Source organism: Rhineura floridana, chromosome 22 (genome assembly GCF_030035675.1).
Source record: "Rhineura floridana isolate rRhiFlo1 chromosome 22, rRhiFlo1.hap2, whole genome shotgun sequence".
NCBI classification, from domain to species: Eukaryota; Metazoa; Chordata; class Lepidosauria; order Squamata; family Rhineuridae; genus Rhineura; species Rhineura floridana.
Window position 1 is genome coordinate 9,375,619 of NC_084501.1, and position 19,222 is coordinate 9,394,840.

At 47.7% G+C, this 19,222-nt stretch overlaps 1 long non-coding RNA gene across 1 annotated transcript; it reads right to left on the reverse strand.

Moving 5' to 3' along the window:
• Positions 1–1,454: 1,454 nt before the first annotated feature.
• On the reverse strand, positions 1,455–17,827 carry LOC133375023 (uncharacterized). The gene is made up of 3 exons (XR_009760048.1): positions 17,680–17,827; positions 12,276–12,735; positions 1,455–2,408 (listed from the first exon to the last, which is right to left on the reverse strand). It is a non-coding gene; the product is annotated as an uncharacterized LOC133375023 (long non-coding RNA).
• Positions 17,828–19,222: the final 1,395 nt, after the last annotated feature.

Genomic DNA, 19,222 nt, shown 5'->3' on the forward strand with positions numbered 1-19,222 from the left:
TGGACAGTTTCATTTGTTGTATAGAAGCCGCTGCCGATTTCTGCGTGGAACCGAGACTTCCAAATTCAGCTCCAGGTCGTGTCTGTTTCTGCTTTGCTCCACTCTGAAATACAAATGCCATCTCGCTCTTGCAGCACTAAGGAAGAGAAAGCTGAGTGGTCACTGGGAAGGGCCTTCAGGCCAGGAGAACTGCACACAGTGACAGGCAACAAGAGAGTGAGTCACAGTCCCGGAGCTGCATAAAAGGTCTTCCCACCTGCGCTTCTCCCAACAGCAACTCTCGCCTTCTCCTGAGCAGTTTGTTCAAGACTTGGTAAGTGAAAGAACCTCTTCTTCGCTCACTTGCTCGCTCTCTTCCTGGAACCTAAACCTGCTTCTGCTCAGGGGAGGCTGGTTCAGGAGGGCAAAGGGGCCAGTGCCCCAACAGCCTCAGTCTGCCCTCAGCCGGTTCCCCCAGCCTGTCTCCTTACTTACAGGCAGGCGGAAGATAGCTCCGAGTGCCATTGGCTCTGGTCTGGCTGTGCCTGCTGCTGGGCCACATTCACGCCACCCATTAATTCCACTATTATTCCACTTGAAAAAGTCATGGCTTCCCCCAGAGAATCCTGGGAAATACAGCTTGTGAAGGGTGCTGAGAGTTGCTGGGAGACCGCTCTTCCCCTCACAGAGCAACAATTCCCAGAGTGCCCAGGGAAGAGGGAGGAATTGCTAAACCACTCTGGGAAATGTAGGGCTGTGAAGGGAATTGGGTTGCCCTAACTCTCAGCACCCTTCACAAACTTCCCTTCCCAGGATTCTTTGGGGGAAGCAGCCGTGACTGTTTAAAGCGGAATAGGAGTGGAAGGAATGCATTGCGTGGAGCTCCAAGGCCAACTGAACTTTCAAGAGCTCTCAGAGGTGCTGGAACCTATTTCCAAAATAGTTTTGGCACCTTGGACAGTTCCTTCAAAGTTTGGACTCAAACCCAGAGCGGATTCACCTCCCCACTGACATCAGAGACGCCAATCTCCCTGGAGGGACCACTTCCACTGAGCACCAGTCAGCACTGCTTTTACTTGCTATTAACATTTGGCATTTGGGATCGTTCTTTGGAGAGTTAGATACGTTAGATACGGAGTCAAATGAATGGTCCTTCTAGTTCAATAAAGTCTAGGCAAGGGATGGGGAACATCTATATCCCTTGAACTGTTGCTGGACCACAACCCCTGTCATCCCTGACCATTGGCCGTGCTGGCTGGGGCTGATGGGCGTTGGAGTCCACCACTCCTGGTCTACACAGACTGCCGATGGCTCTCCAGGATTTCAGGTATCTTCCTGCCCTACCTTGAGTGATCCTGGGACCTTTCGCATGCAACACATTATCAATGATAATGATGATGATGATGATGATATTTATTAGTATATCTAACGAGGTCGTGCTGAAACACAGGGGTTGCTTCAGACCACCTAGTGGTCAACATGCATTTCCAAATTTGCGCCCCGTTCTTCCTTTCAAAAAGAAGCCCCCAGAGTCCTATTCCTGGGCTCCTGCCGGGAGGAAAGGCGGGATATAAATCTCATAATTAAGCAAGAAATAAAGGTACACAGCTGTGTGGCCTTGTGTCTGTGGGACAGAAGCACGTAAGGGTAGCCGGCTGGCTCAGGCCAGTTGCCCATCTAGCTGTTGAGCCTCGGCTCTCCCCGAAGGAGCTGGGAGGGGAGAGGCATGAGTTTCAGGCGCTTCAGCTGCCAGAAGGCGCGGAAGGCCCAGGAGTTCTTGAGTCTGCTCGGGACCTTGGGGGGGGGGCAGTGAGCCTGAACTCCAGCCAGTTCCCACAGGTGGCGGGAGCTCCGAAGAGGAGAGTGCGCCACCTCCAGTTGTTCTCGAGGGGGCGCCCCAGAGATCATGCCAACTCCTCCCTTGCCAAGCAGTTCCCAGGACGCTTCCAGCATGACGCCTCCTCCTGACCTTGAGCCTGCAGCCCAAGAGCAGGTGTTTTCCATTGAGCCGTTGGAAACACGCCCCCTTTGGTCTCGCGCCCGCCGCCGCGAGAAACAGACAGGGCAGAGGCAGGACTTGCGAAGGAGTCATAGATTACGATCAAAAACGTTCCCTACTTAAGCTGGCAGCTCACGGATGGGAGTCGCTGAGTCAACTTCCTTTACACACCGCAGAGCATGTCTAGAGTGCAGATAGGGATTTCTAGCGAGTAAGGCAGGTTTCTATATGAAGCGCAATGTCTTTGATGTATCCATTACTTTAATAAAGCAAGATTTAATTGCACCCGCGTCTCCGTCTCGTGGTTCCAGCTCTGGATGGGACACTAGCTCAGCATGCTGTTCTCACTGTTCTCCTGTTTGCCAGGGATCAAACTCAGGGCCTTCTGCATGCAAAGCAGGTGCTCTGCCGCTGAGCTGCAGCCGTTTCCCTAGAAAACATACAAATTAAAATGTAGAAAACTAAACGAATGTATCCCATAGAACCGCTGCTTTAAAAGAGGTGCCTGCCTGCCTTGCTAGGTCATTTCCAGGCCCACTTCAAGGCGCTCACATTAGTGTTAAACGCCCCGGACAACTTAGGTCCCAAATATCTCACAGACCGCCTGCAGAATGCTGACAGGCAGGGCCACCCCATGGGCCAGTTTTAAAAGAAGAGAGGCGGGGGCTGGCTGGGGGCAGACTGACGTTGGTGGGGCACTGGCCCCAAGTGACCCACTGGGCGAGCCGCTGCTGCTCTCTGCCATGTTGCCTCCCTGACTTCCGTTTGGGAGGAAGGGCGGGACAGAGATGTAATAAATAAATAAATAGGTAGATAAATAAAATCTTCCATCCCTGGAGAAGAGCATTGCCAGGTGGTTGCACTCCAGAGCCCTACCCGCTTCATCCGCATGGGTGGGAGGCTACTGTTAGCACTTATCACACCAGCGATAAACAGAAAGCTCGAATACGGGGCATTTTGGGATGTGTGTGTGTGTGTGTGGAGGAGTCCGTTGGGGGCTTTGGGTCTGCTGGATCCAGACCCCACAGATCCCCTGACGGGCCTGGTCCTCACCCCCTCACCAGCTGCTGCAAGAAGCGGCCGGTTGATCTCTCCGTTCCCCCCATTCCTCCCAGTTGCAGGTGGGGAGTGTTGCTCTTGCCCTCATGTCCTGCCTTTGGGCTTCCCAGTGGGGCATTGGGTGGCCAGAGTGCAAAGAGGATGCTGGACTGTGATGGGCCCCCTTTGGCCGGACCTGGCAGCCAGACTCTTCTTAGGTTCTCATGGTCCACAACCCCAAACCCCAGGCCAGGGTTAGGATTGCTCCGTCTGCAATGAGTATTGGGTGAGAAAAAGCTTTGAAAAACATATATTTACTTTTTTTGTTATTTTCTTAAACAGATAAATACATACATCATAGATGAATGCATAAAAAGGACAGAACAAATCGTGGAATGGCATTTGTTTGTTTGCTTGTTTATTTGTTTGTGTATTGAATTTATATCCCACCCTTCCTCCCAAGAGAGCCCACGGAAGCAATCTTACAATTGAAATAGAAACAGTCTGATCCAGCCACACTGGCCCGGTGCTAGCAGGCAGCCAGGTTGGGCACTGGCCGAGGTGCCGTGTCGTTGACAGAGCCCCCTGGGCGAGTATAGCTCCTACTTCATGGCCTGCACTAGCATCGAGGCATGGAGCATGCGCCCCATGCCCTCATGCTGGCGTGGATTGTGGAATGGGAGCCACCCTCCCAGTCAACAGCCTTTGGCTGCTGCTGCAGGCTGGCTGTGCCACTTCCCACATTGCCACAGCAGCATGATATAATTGTCATCCTGCAAGATGGCGGTGGGGGTGTCCACATGCTCCCACTGCCATTTCAGGTGATGGCAGGCATGTGCGTACAGCATGCTGACACGGCTGGATGTATTTAAGCCCCCAGCAGTGGCAGTGGTGGTAGTGCCGCTGCGTGGCCACCGTTGCCTTCGAGGGCCCACTGCAGCCTGGATCCGGCCCTCCATCTACATCTCTCTCTCTCTCTCTCTCTCTCTCTCTCTCTCTCTTTCTCTCTCTCACCTCATCATTGTGATATTTCATATCACCTACAACTTGATATCTGATGTTGTTCATTACCATTCTATTTTTATTTGTATTCTCCCTTTTCTCCAAAAGGAAACGTACATAGTTCCCACCTCGTCACAACAACCCTCCAAGGTAGGTTGAGCTGAGAGGGAGACTTGCACAGGGTCTCCCAGTGAGCTTCTTGACAGAGTGAGGATTTGAACTTGGGTCTTCCAGGCTCCAGCCCAACACACTGTGTATCTATATCTATATATCTATGGTCTATATCACACTGTATATATAAATAAACACTGTAGATAAATAAGTACATCACAATAGCTCTCAGTGTTATGATGCCATTGCACATGTATTTATTTATCCCCCCTTTCCAATTAGATAGGTATCAAAGGGCACTTCACTCAAGCTTGCTCTGGATCCCTTTTGGGATCCGGTTAATCTCTAAACAATAGATATGCTGCTGTGATTAACAAAAGACGGGTTTTATTTATGCGGCAAAATATTTTGGCAATGGTAGAGCTTGAGGATAGAGGCTGGGTACACACCATACTCTGAGTGCATGAAAGCATGTTATTTCCCCCCAAAGAGTCCTGGGAACGGCACTTTATCCCTCACAGAGCTATCATTTCAAGCACCCTCCTCAACAACCCTCCTTTTCTTTGCTAAAACTCAGTCTGAAAGTCGAGAACCATGATCTGGTGTGTACCCAGCCTCTATCCTCAAAGCTCTACCACTGCCAAAATATTTTGCCACATAAATAAAATCCGTCATTTGTTAATCACAGTAGCATATCTATTGTTTTAGAGATTAACCGGATCCCAGAAGGGATCCAGACAAAGCTGGAGTGAAGTACCAGTTGATACCTATCTAATTGGAAAGGGGAGGGGGGTAAATAAATATATGTGCAATGGCATCAGGACACTGAGAGCTGCTATTATGATGTACTTATTTATTTAGTTACTTATTAACCAGCCATTTATCCTGAGGTCCCAGGACAGGTTACAATTTAAAATACATCCTTAGATATATATATATATATATGTATATATATATATCTATATATATCTTAGTGTGTTGGGCAGGAGCCTGGAAGACCCAAGTTCAAATCATCACTCTGTCAAGAAACTCACTGGGAGACCATGTGCAAGTCTCTCTCTCAGCTCAACCTACCTTGGACAGTTGTTGTGATGAGGTACATTTCCTTTAGGAAAGGGAGAATACAATTAAAAATAGAATGGTAATCATCAATACCAGATGTCCAGTCGTAGGTGATATGAAATGTCACAATGATGAGGAGAGAGAGAGAGAGATGTAGATGGAGGGCCGGAGCCAGGCTGCAGTGGGCCCTCGAAGGCAACGGTGGCCACGCAGCGGCACTACCACCACTGCCACTGCTGGGGGCTTAAATATATCCAGCCGTGTCAGCATGCTGTACGCACATGCCTGCCATCACCTGAAATGGCAGTGGGAGCATGTGGACACCCCCACCGCCATCTTGCATGATTTATCTATGCATCTATTTATTTATTAAGTTTCTGTCCCGCCCTTCCTCCCGAAAGGAAGCCAGGGTGGCAAGTGGCAGAGAGCAGCACCAGCTTGCGCTTTGGGGCGCCTGGGGACAGTGCCTCCCCGACCTCAGTCTGCCCTCAGCCAGCCCCCCACCCGCCTCTCTTCTTACACTGACCAGGCCCAGGGGGTGGCCCCACCACTCAGCTTCCTCTTCCTTAGTGCTGCAAGAGCGAGATGGCATTTGTATTTCAGAGTGGAGCAAAGTAGAAACAGACACGACCTGGAGCTGAATTTGGAAGTCTCGGTTCCACGCAGAAATCGGCAGCGGCTTCTATACAACAAATGAAACTGTCCAAGGATGGGAAGATTTGGAGGAGGACTGTAACACATCTGTAGAATTCAGTGGACGGAGAGCCTTGACATAACATATATGTTATATGAAAGGGGAGCGGCCTATTTAGGAAATGTATGAAATCTCTTCGAAAATAAACCCTTGGATAATGAAAGGGGACCGTAGGTGTGTCACAGGCACATCATAAATGCAGGGTGGGCCAGAAATGCTTGTCTGAAGCTGCGTTAAATTAATTAGCAAGCCCAAATTCATTGGGAAGGGCCTTCAGGCCAGGATAACTGCACACAGTGTCAGGCAACAAGAGAGTGAGTCACAGTCCCGGAGATGCATAAAAGGTCTTCCCACCTGCGCTTCTCCCAACAGCAACTCTCGCCTTCTCCCAAGCAGTTTGTTCAGGACTTGGTAAGTGAAAGAACCTCTTCTTCGTTCGCTCGCTCGCTCTCTTCCTGGGAACCTAAACCTGCTTCTGCTCAGGGGAGGCTGGTTCAGGAGGGCAAAGGGGCCAGTACCCCACCAGCCTCAGTCTGCCCTCAGCCGGTTCCCCCAGCCTGTCTCCTTACTTACAGGCAGGCGGAAGACAGCTCCGAGTGCCATTGGCTCTGGCTCTGGCTGTGCCTGCTGCTGGGCCACATTCACGCCACCCATTAATTCCACTATTATTCCACTTGAAAAAGTCATGGCTTCCCCCAGAGAATCCTGGGAAATACAGCTTGTGAAGGGTGCTGAGAGTTGCTGGGAGACCCCTCTTCCCCTCACAGAGCAACAATTCCCCGAGTGCCCAGGGAAGAGGGAGGAATTGCTAAACCACTCTGGGAAATGTAGGGCTGTGAAGAGAATCGGGTTGCCCTAACTCTCAGCACCCTTCACAAACTTCCCTTCCCAAGATTCTTTGGGGGAAGCAGCCATGACTGTTTAAAGCGGAATAGGAGTGGAAGGAATGTATTGCGTGGAGCTCCAAGGTCAGTGGGGCGGTGAATCCGCTCCAGGTTTTACTCTGAACTTTCAAGAGCTCTCAGAGGTGCTGGAACCTATTTCCAAAATAGTTTTGGCACCTTGGACACTTCCTTCAAAGTTTGGACTCAAACCCAGAGCGGATTCACTGCCCCACTGACATCATGTCATTTAGATAGTTTGGTAGACAGTGCTGGGAAGGAGCCAGTGGTCGTGGTGCACGTTGGCACCAACGACATGGGGAAATGCAGCCGTGAGGTCCTGGAAGCAAAATTTAGGTTGCTAGGTAGGATGCTGAAAGCCAGGACCTCCAAGGTGGCTTTCTCTGAAATGCTACCGGTTCCACGCGCAGGACCAGCCAGACAGGCCCAGCTTCGCAGTCTCAATGCGTGGATGAGACGATGGTGTCGGGTGGAAGGGTTTGGATTTGTTAGGCACTGGGGAACATTTTGGGACAAGCCGGGCCTGTACAAAAGGGACGGGCTCCACTTGAACCAGAATGGAACCAGACTGCTGGCACTTAAAATTAAAAAGGTAGCACAGCAGCTTTTAAACTGACTGAGGGGGGAAACCTGACAGGAGCTGAGAAAGGTCCGGTTCGGAATAAACCTCCCCCCTGGGATAAAAACCAAAGAAATGATGAAATTTTAAAAGGGGTAGGACTAGAAGTAGGCATTGTGAGAGCAGGGGCACAGGATATAAATTCAGAAGAGCAAAATTACCAAAGGCCTAACCACAAGTGCCAAAGACACTTGAAGAGAGACACTGCTTACAAGTGCCTGTACGCTAATGCTAGGAGCCTGCGAACCAAGATGGGAGAACTGGAGTGCTTGGTCTTAGAGAAGAGCATTGATATAGTGAGCATAACAGAGACCTAGTGGAATGGAGAAAACCAGTGGGATATGGTTATCCCTGGATATAAAGTATATCGGAAGGACAGGGAAGGACGTATTGGTGGCGGAGTCGCTCTGTACGTGAAAGAAGGCATTGAATCCAGCAAGCTCAAAACCCCAAAAGAGGCGGACTCCTCCACAGAATCGTTGTGGGTGGTGATCCCATGCCCCAGGAGGGACTTAATACTGGGAACGATCTATCGTCCCCCTGATCAAAATGCTCAGGGAGACCTTGAGATGAGATATGAAATTGAGGAAGCATCCAAACTAGGAAATGTGGTAGTAATGGGTGACTTCAACTACCCGGACATAGACTTGCCGCATATGTGTTCCAGTCATGACAAAGAAGCAAAGTTTCTAGATATTCTAAATGACTATTCCCTAGACCAGTTGGTCATGGAACCGACCAGAGGGACAGCAACCCTGGACTTAATCCTCAGCGGGGACCGGGACCTGGTGCGAGATGTAAGTGTTGTTGAACCGATTGGGAGCAGTGACCACAGTGCTATTAAATTAAACATACATGTAACTGGCCAATTGCCAAGAAAATCCAACACGGTCACATTTGACTTCAAAAGAGGAAACTTCAAAAAATGAAGGGATTGGTAAAAAGAAAGCTGAAAAACAAAGTCCAGAGGGCCACATCACTCGATAATGCTTGGAAGTTGTTTAAAAACACTATATTAGAAGCTCAACTGGAGTGCATACCGCAGATCAGAAAAGGTACTGCCAGGGCCAAGAAGATGCCAGCATGGTTAACGAGCAAAGTCAAGGAAGCTCTTAGAGGCAAAAAGTCTTCCTTCAGAAAATGGAAGTCTTGTCTGAATGAAGAAAATAAAAAAGAACACAAACTCTGGCAAAAGAAATGCAAGAAGACAATAAGGGATGCTAAAAAAGAATTTGAGGAGCACATTGCTAAGAACATAAAAACCAAGAACAAAAAATTCTATAAGTACATTCAAAGCAGGAGACCATCTAGGGAGACGATTGGACCCTTGGATGATAAGGGAGTCAAAGGTGTACTAAAGAACGATAAGGAGACTGCAGAGAAGCTAAATGAATTCTTTGCATCTGTCTTCACAGTGGAAGATATAGGGCAGCTCCCTGAACCTGAACTAACATTTGCAGGAAGGGATTCTGAGGAACTGAGACAAATAGTGGTAACGAGAGAGGAAGTTCTAACCTTAATGGACAATATAAAAACTGACAAATCACCGGGCCCAGATGGCATTCACTCGAGAGTTCTGAAAGAACTCAAATGTGAAATTGCTGATCTGCTAACTAAAATATGTAACTTGTCCCTTGGGTCCTCCTCCGTGCCTGAGGACTGGAAAGTGGCAAATGTAACGCCAATCTTCAAAAAGGGATCCAGAGGGGATCCCGGAAATTACAGGCCAGTTAGCTTAACTTCTGTCCCTGGAAAACTGGTAGAAAGTATCATTAAAGCTAGATTAACTAAGCACATAGAAGAACAAGCCTTGCTGAAGCAGAGCCAGCATGGCTTCTGCAAGGGAAAGTCCTGTCTCAGTAACCTATTAGAATTCTTTGAGAGTGTCAACAAGCATATAGATAGAGGTGATCCAGTGGACATAGTGTACTTAGACTTTCAAAAAGCGTTTGACAAGGTACCTCACCAAAGGCTTCTGAGGAAGCTTAGCAGTCATGGAATAAGAGGAGAGGTCCTCTTGTGGATAAGGAATTGGTTAAGAAGCAGAAAGCAGAGAGTAGGAATCAACGGACAGTTCTCCCAATGGAGGGCTGTAGAAAGTGGAGTCCCTCAAGGATCGGTATTGGGACCTGTACTTTTCAACTTGTTCATTAATGACCTAGAATTAGGAGTGAGCAGTGAAGTGGCCAAGTTTGCTGACGACACTAAATTGTTCAGGGTTGTTAAAACAAAAAGGGATTGCGAAGAGCTCCAAAAAGACCTCTCCAAACTGAGTGAATGGGCGGAAAAATGGCAAATGCAATTCAATATAAACAAGTGTAAAATTATGCATATTGGAGCAAAAAATCTGAATTTCACATATACGCTCATGGGGTCTGAACTGGCAGTGACCAACCAGGAGAGAGACCTCGGGGTTGTAGTGGACAGCACGATGAAAATGTCGACCCAGTGTGCGGCAGCTGTGAAAAAGGCAAATTCCATGCTAGGGATAATTAGGAAAGGTATTGAAAATAAAACAGCCAATATCATAATGCCGTTGTATAAATCTATGGTGCGGCCGCATTTGGAATACTGTGTACAGTTCTGGTTGCCTCATCTCAAAAAGGATATTATAGAGTTGGAAAAGGTTCAGAAGAGGGCAACCAGAATGATCAAGGGGATGGAGCGACTCCCTTACGAGGAAAGGTTGCAGCATTTGGGGCTTTTTAGTTTAGAGAAAAGGCGGGTCAGAGGAGACATGATAGAAGTGTATAAAATTATGCATGGCATTGAGAAAGTGGATAGAGAAAGGTTCTTCTCCCTCTCTCATCATACTAGAACTCGTGGACATTCAAAGAAGCTGAATGTTGGAAGATTCAGGACAGACAAAAGGAAGTACTTCTTTACTCAGCGCATAGTTAAACTATGGAATTTGCTCCCACAAGATGCAGTAATGGCCACCAGCTTGGATGGCTTTAAAAGAAGATTAGACAAATTCATGGAGGACAGGGCTATCAATGGCTACTAGCCATGATGGCTGTGCTCTGCCACCCTAGTCAGAGGCAGCATGCTTCTGAAAACCAGTTGCTGGAAGCCTCAGGAGAGTAGAGTGTTCTTGCACTCGGGTCCTGCTTGCAGGCTTCCCCCAGGCACCTGGTTGTCCACTGTGAGAACAGGATGCTGGACTAGATGGGCCACTGGCCTGATCCAGCAGGCTCTTCTTATGTTCTTATCAGAGACGCCAATCTCCCTGGAGGGACCACTTCCACTGAGCACCAGTCAGCACTGCTTTTACTTGCTATTAACATTTGGCATTTGGGATCGTTCTTTGGAGACTTAGATACATTAGATACGGAGTCAAATGAATGGTCCTTCTAGTTCAATAAAGTCTATGCAAGGGATGGGGAACATCTATATCCCTTGAACTGTTGCTGGACCACAACCCCTGTCATCCCTGACCATTGGCCGTGCTGGCTGGGGCTGATGGGCGTTGGAGTCCACCACTCCTGGTCTACACAGACTGCCGATGGCTCTCCAGGATTTCAGGTATCTTCCTGCCCTACCTTGAGTGATCCTGGGACCTTTCGAATGCAACACATTATCAATGATAATGATGATGATATTTATTAGTATATCTAACGAGGTCATGCTGAAACACAGGGGTTGCTTCAGACCACCTAGTAGTCAACATGCATTTCCAAATTTGCACCCCGTTCTTCCTTTCAAAAAGAAGCCCCCAGAGTCCTATTCCTGGGCTCCTGCTGGGAGGAAAGGCGGGATATAAATCTCATAATTAAGAAAGAAATAAAGGTACACAGCTGTGTGGCCTTGTGTATGTGGAACAGAAGCACGTAAGGGTAGCCGGCTGGCTCAGGCCAGTGGCCCATCTAGCTGTTGAGTGTGATGTTCGTATATATTAGTGTATATATGGTAAGTGCTGGTTGTTTAGAGTATACATGGTAAGTAGTGAAAGAGGAGGGGGAGTGAATGGGCAATAGAATGCTTGATGATTTGCTGAATGTTTAAAATGGCTGAGAGTATAAATGAAAGGATGACAGGTAAATCTGGGTGAATGTGAGGTGGTGAATTGTGGAATCTGGGGGGAGAAGAGAAAGAGTGGATTGCTTGGTGGGGTTTAGAGAGTTGTTTACCAGGAGGGAGGTGGAGTTCGGATTAGTATTGAGTAAAACCATATGCTTATGTGCCTTAAGAAGAAATCTTGTTAATCTTGTTAGCTTTGTTATCTGTAATAAATACTTAATTTGGTTTACCAAAGGCCTGTTCCTTGGCTGGGGTTTCACAGACCAGAAGGGAGGGTAAGGTAATGACCAAGGCTGAAGGGGAACTGTAACAAAGGGTGGCAGCGGTGAAGAGAGTAACAATACCAGTATTCAGAGTCTCTGGGAATACTAGTATTGGGACGTTACTGGTGGTTGCTTAGCAGGGGGATCTGTTGAGATCTGTGCTAGAGCGGGGAGAGAAATCATAAGAGAGAGCGGTCCGGACTGGTGGAGTCCCTGGTGGTGCCTAGAGACAGGCAGTAACCACGAGCAGGTAGGAACCTGACAGGGACAGCCAGGGAAGGACGCCTCACATTGAGCCTCGGCTCTCCCTGAAGGAGCAGGGAGGGGAGAGGCATGAGTTTCAGGCGCTTCAGCTGCCAGAAGGCGCGGAAGGCCCAGGAGTTGTTGAGTCTGCTCGGGACCTGGGGGGGGGGGCAGTGAGCCTCAACTCCAGCCAGTTCCCACAGGTGGCGGGAGCTCCGAAGAGGAGAGTGCGCCACCTCCATTTGATCTTGAGGACCCATCAGGGGACGCCCCAGAGATCATGCCAACTCCTCCCTTGCCAAGCAGTTCCCAGGACGCTTCCAGCATGACGCCTCCTCCTGACCTCGAGCCTGCAGTCCAAAAGCAGGTGTTTTCCGATGAGCCGTTGGAAACACGCCCCCTTTTGTCTCACGCCTGTCGCTGCAAAAAACAGACAGGGCTGAGACACGACTTGCGAAGGAGTCATAGATTACGATCAAAAATGTTCCCTACTTAAGCTGGCAGCTCACAGATGGGAGTCGCTGAGTCAACTTCCTTTACACACCGCAGAGCATGTCTAGAGTGCAGATAGGGATTTCTAGCGAGTAAGGCAGGTTTCTATATGAAGCGCAATGTCTTTGATGTATCCATTACTTTAATAAAGCAAGATGTAATTGCACCCGCGTCTCCGTCTCGTGGTTCCAGCTCTGGATGGGACACTAGCTCAGCATGCTGTTCTCACTGTTCTCCTGCTTGCCAGGGATCGAACTCAGGGCCTTCTGCATGCAAAGCAGGTGCTCTGCCGCTGAGCTGCAGCCCTTTCCCTAGAAAACATACAAATTAAAATGTAGGAAACTAAACGAATGAATCCCATAGAACTGCTGCTTTAAAAGAGGTGCCTGCCTGCCTTGCCAGGTCGTTTCCAGGCCCACTTCAAGGCGCTCACATTAGTGTTAAACGCCCCAAACAACTTAGGTCCCAAATATCTCACAGACCGCCTCCTGCCCTACAGACCCTCTCGGGTGTTGAGGTCAGCAGAGGGGGCCCTTTCGGCAGTTCCGCCACCCTCAGGAGTTGGGGGGGTCCAGAAGGGGGTACTCCCAGTGGCAGCCCCTAAGCTGTGGAACTCCCTGCCCCACCGAGGTGCGCCTGGCAACTTCATTGTACAATGTTCGGCAAATGCTGAAGGTGCATCTTTACCTTTTTACTCTTTACCCGAGAGGTATATTTTTAGGACGCACCCTTTTTTCTGTGACGTTGTTTCGGTTGTTCTTGATTGTTTCAAATTATACGTTTTGAAATTGTTGTTACCTGCCCTGGGACCTTTGGATGAAGAGCCGGTAATAAATTCTGATAGTGATATTGAATCAATGTGTTTTTCCCCCATCAGCAAAACCCCAATTTCTCATTTCAGACCCAGCTCCATTGCTCCAAGATGTCCCACGGCTACATTCCATCCCTCCAGCACTTCTGCTACATCCCAACTGGAACCTCTTCTTGGGGGCACCCCATTAGCGGCACCAGTGATTTTGGGAGTGACGCAGTGCAATTGCAGTGCCTTGCCATAACCTCTGGGGTCAGCGCTAATGGCGTCAATCTGACTCCACGTCGTGATTACAAGTACGTGCACATCATCCAGCCCCCTGTTGTTGTGATCATCCCAGGACCAAGACTTCCTCCCTCCAGAGGGCCGGTTCGTGGTTTCTAAAGGGAATGTCCGCAGCAGCAACTGACAAATACGATATGGCTTTACAGCAATGAGATCCTTCCTCTCTTCTCTCTGGCATGGGAAATGTCCTACGACTTCCTTCTTCTTTCATTAAAGCTTAGCTTCAGCATCGAACTCTGTGGATTTCTTTAAAGCTTTCCCCTCCCCCACCCCCAAGGGAAGCTGGCCCATTAGGGCAAAGGGGGCACCACCCCACCAACGTCAACCTGCTCTCTACTGGCCCTCCCGCTTGTCTGCCTCCTTACTCAACAGCCACTCAGGGGGCGGCCCTGCCCGTCAGCTCCCTCCTCCTTACTCAGTCTTGTCCTTGTAGAACTCAGCAGGGAGGAGGATGGGGTCAAAGCTACGATGAGGCTGCCTGTCATTGGCTCTGCCTCTGCCTGTCATTGGCTCTGGTTCCACCTGCTGTTGGGCTCCCTGCCTTCCGCCCCACCAGGCCCACTGGGCAGCAGCCACCACCACCACCCAGCACCATCATCCCATTTTCTTTCCTAGCCCAGACTCATAGCCCTGGAAGAAGTAACACAAATGTTGGGGGGGGGTTCTAAATTCCAGTGAAAAATGCTGGACGGTTAAGTCTCTTTTCATGACTCAGTTTTTCTTTCATGAAATCCCAATATGTTAACACTGGCTGTGATGAAAGAAGCCCACCAGTGGCAAAAACCAGTAGATTTGGGGGAGATTTTTTTAAATTTAGTACATTTATAGATCTCACAGATGTTTACAATAAAGGGAGAATAATGAAAATACATAAACATTAAGCTGCTGCCAGTCAGTGGCAACAGTACTGAGCTAGATGGACCCATCCACCTCACTTGCTATAAGGCTCCTATGCTACCTCTTCATTACCGTCAGGGTTAGGGAAACATATTTCGGCCCAAGGGCCGCATTCCCTCCTGGGCAGCTTTCCAAGGGCCACAGGCCAGTGGCAGGTGGGGCCAGAGGCAAAAGTGGGTGGAGCAAGGAATGCAAATATTACCTCTGTACAGTAGGCCAGCTTCTGCACATGCTCACGGGCCCCTCTCTGCCCTCCATCCAGACAAGCAAGAGGTGGGATCCGAGTTCAAGGACACACTGAAGCGAGGCAAAAGCACTCGGGGTGTGAAGCAGGGCCAGTAAGGGGCGTGGCCTGCGGAGAATCCCGAGGACCGAGCCGAGAGGCCTGGAGGGCCTCATTTGGCCCCGGGCCTGAGGTTCCCCACACCTGCATTCTGTCTTTGATTCAGAACCATGAGGACTACAATCTGACTTTGTTTTGAAAGGAAGGGCGATGTCTGCCTTGCACACAGAAGGTCCCAGGTTCAATCCCCAAAGGCATCTCCAGGAAGGGCTGGGAAAGAAAGAGCCTGCCTGAAAGCCTAGAGAGAGCCGCTGCCAGTCAGTGTAGAACATACGGAGCCAGAGGCACCAATAGTCTGGACTCGGTATAAGGCAACTTTTCCATGTTCCTCAATTAAATGGAGGATGCGGTCCTCACTATGGAAGCATCCCCGTGCAGTATACGGGATATTTCTGTTTCAGAAACTGAACATCTGAGACCCAGACAAAAACTTATTCTACCGCCACCCTGCAGAAATGGGATTTGCCCTCTCTGCCTAGAATTAGAATTCTAATCCTAGAATAGGATAATCCTAGACTAGAATTCTAATCCTAGAATTAGGAGTGAGCAGTGAAGTGGCCAAGTTTGCTGACGACACTAAATTGTTCAGGGTTGTTAAAACAAAAAGAGATTGCGAAGAGCTCCAAAAAGACCTCTCCAAACTGAGTGAATGGGCGGAAAAATGGCAAATGCAATTCAATATAAACAAGTGTAAAATTATGCATATTGGAGCAAAAAATCTGAATTTCACATATACGCTCATGGGGTCTGAACTGGCGGTGACCGACCAGGAGAGAGACCTCGGGGTTGTAGTGGACAGCACGATGAAAATGTCGACCCAGTGTGCGGCAGCTGTGAAAAAGGCAAATTCCATGCTAGCGATAATTAGGAAAGGTATTGAAAATAAAACAGCCGATATCATAATGCCGTTGTATAAATCTATGGTGCGGCCGCATTTGGAATACTGTGTACAGTTCTGGTTGCCTCATCTCAAAAAGGATATTATAGAGTTGGAAAAGGTTCAGAAGAGGGCAACCAGAATGATCAAGGGGATGGAGCAACTCCCTTACGAGGAAAGGTTGCAGCATTTGGGGCTTTTTAGTTTAGAGAAAAGGCGGGTCAGAGGAGACATGATAGAAGTGTATAAAATTATGCATGGCATTGAGAAAGTGGATAGAGAAAAGTTCTTCTCCCTCTCTCATAATACTAGAACTCGTGGACATTCAAAGAAGCTGAATGTTGGAAGATTCAGGACAGACAAAAGGAAGTACTTCTTTACTCAGCGCATAGTTAAACTATGGAATTTGCTCCCACAAGATGCAGTAATGGCCACCAGCTTGGATGGCTTTAAAAGAAGATTAGACAAATTCATGGAGGACAGGGCTATCAATGGCTACTAGCCATGATGGCTGTGCTGTGCCACCCTAGTCAGAGGCAGCATGCTTCTGAAAACCAGTTGCCCGAAGACTCAGGAGGGGAGAGTGTTCTTGCACTCGGGTCCTGCTTGCGGGCTTCCCCCAGGCACCTGGTTGGCCACTGTGAGAACAGGATGCTGGACTAGATGGGCCACTGGCCTGATCCAGCAGGCTCTTCTTATGTTCTTATGTTCTTATGCCCCCACCCTTTGTTATTTTTTCATGGTGCTGCCACGGGCAATACTGAAATGTGGAGCAGCCAATCAACAGGGAAATACAAAAATCTGAAGCCTAGATGCATTCATCTATAAATGTACAAATATTATGTGAATCTTCAGTCTATGGTGTACAAAAACATTCCTTGTTATTCAATCTAAGATCACCCGAGCAATCCTTTTAATTCATAAGATAAATTAATTAATTTATAATTAATTTATAAAAATAATTAGTTTTTTTTAAAAAGAAAAAAAGAAAAACTTAAACCGGGTCTTTTTCATACACAACTGGACCTCAAACATATTTCAACATATATCTCCCCCAATAAGCTATACGGATTTATCACCTGCTACATCCTTCCATTCCAATACGATAGGAACGAACTCCCTTTTTCTATTTATCTTATCTTGCTGTCAACCTTCTCTAACCCTTATTATATTCCTCAGTTCCTGCTAGGAACATGTCAAGAGCGCTGCTGTCTTTCAGGTGGACTGCTGCGATAGTCCAGGCTGTTTGCAATGCAAAGAATCCAAATCGACACCTCTCCCCAGATATAATTTCTATCTCTCTGGACATGTACAGATAATGCATCATCCAGGTGACAGGGAAGATCTTACGGTATGACTTTCCCCAACAGACAGAAAGCCAGATCTCAAGAACTGAGTACGTGTTTGGCATGCAGAACCTCCCAGCATCTATCACCAACATCGCCACTTAAAAGACGTGGAAGCCCAATCGAAGTGGAAGACCCTGGGGAGCTTAAACATATGGGGCAGAACTGCAGCTCAGTGGCAGAGCATCTGCTTTGCATGCAGAAGGTCTCAGGTTTGATCCCTGACATATCCAAGTAGCGCTGGGGAAGTTTCCCTGTCTGAAACCCTGGAGAGCAGCTGCCAGTCAGTGTGGACCATACAGAGCCAGATGGACCCAACGGTCTGTCTCACTATAAGGCAACTTTCCAAACAAACATACATTTAAAGCACACGGCATCCCCCAAGAATCCTGGGAACGGTCGTTTGTTGAGGGTGCTGGGAATTGCAGTTCTGTGTGAGGGGTAAACTACAGTTCCCAGGATTCTTGGGGGGGTCCTTTAAATGTATGCCGTGCAGCTAAATCAGATAAAGGGAATGCAGACATGTTCCTAAGACCGCAACTCCCATCACCCCTGACCATTAGTCATGCTGGCTGGGGCTGATAGGAGCCTGAGTCCAACTGCATCTGGAGGGCCACAGAGTGCCCCATTCCCGAGCCTGACAGACCGGCAGTTTGATTCAGCACAAGATAGTAGAAAGAGGAAAGGAAAACAAACCTTTCGCAGCCGGAGGTCTATGCACATACCAGGATCTCAGCCCAACAGCTGAGAATGTCTGGAGCAGGAGGAAAGAGCTCAACCAGGCAAGCTGTAAATAGCAAGCGGCGATGTCATCCCAGCTCCTCCCGCTCCCTTCTGTCATCCAGGGAAGAGCAAAAAAGGAGGGGAAGGAAAAGGGGCCGACAAAGGCCTGGGCTTGTTGCCCCCTGCTGGAGAAACGTTTGTCTTGCATCTTGTTAATTTCCTTTTTTAATAGGAAGTCTCCAGGCGGTGAGGGGTGTAAACGCACACTGAGGTTTTTAAGGATTGCGCATGGTTAAGGTGTTGGACCAAGGTTCGCATCCCCACACAGCCATGAAGCTCACTGGGTGACCTTGGGCCAGTCACTGCCTCTCAGCCGCAGAGGAAGGCAATATGGTAAACCACCTCTGAATACCGCTGACCATGAAAACCCAATTCACAGGGTCGCCCATAGGTGGGGACCGACTTGAATGCAGTCCATTTCCATGTCAAAGCACTCTGTTGCTCTTGAGAATGAAAAGAAAAAAGACATAGCTTGGAAAGTGATTGGGAGATGTGGGGATGGCATGGATATATATGGTATGACAAAGTAAAAGTAAATGTAGACTTTAACAATCATTTTATAAGACGTCCTCTGTTGAAAATATGGAATAGATATAAACCAAGGTTTTATTCGAAAATACCATTATGTGTCTCAAGTCAAGAAGCGTTTTACAGAAGAGAAATGGCTGGAAAAGAGAAATGGTTAACTTATCAAGAACTATTAGAAAATGTACATGGAGAATATATAATGAAAGAGAGAGAACAACTGACAAAGGAAGGATATAGTTTTCAATGGTTTGCCTATTTACAATTGTTAGAAAGATATAAAATGGACAAGAAAATGTATGGGTTTGAAATAAGTAAATCTGATTTTGAAATAGGATTGTGTACAAATGATGAAAATATAATTGCGAAAATGTATAAACTCTTACTGAAAATGGATATGGAGGAAGAACAAGTAAAAGAGTGTATGGTAAAGTGGGCAAAAAATTTTGGTTATAACATACAAATGGATCAATGGGAAAATATGTGGAAAAAAGGCTTGAGATTTACACTATGCTATAATCTTAAAGAAAATTTCTATAAAATGATGTACCGTTGGTACATGACTCCAGAAAAGTTGTCAAAAATGTATAGTAATGTTTCTAATGTTTGTTGGAAATGTAAACAACAAGAAGGATCATTTTATCATATGTGGTGGCTGTGTAAAAAGGCAAAATCATTTTGGGCACAGATAGGTAGGAAGATGCAAAAAATTCTAAAGATAAATATTCAGTCAAAACCAGAATTTTTTTTATTGGGTTTTATGGATAAACAAATAGAAAAGAAATATGGAAGAATAATATTATATATGATTACGGCAGCAAGATTATTATATGCACAAAAGTGGAAAATGGAATCAACACCAACAACGGAAGAATGGCTATTGAAATTAATGGACTTAGTAGAGATGGATAAATTGACATGTCTACTTAGA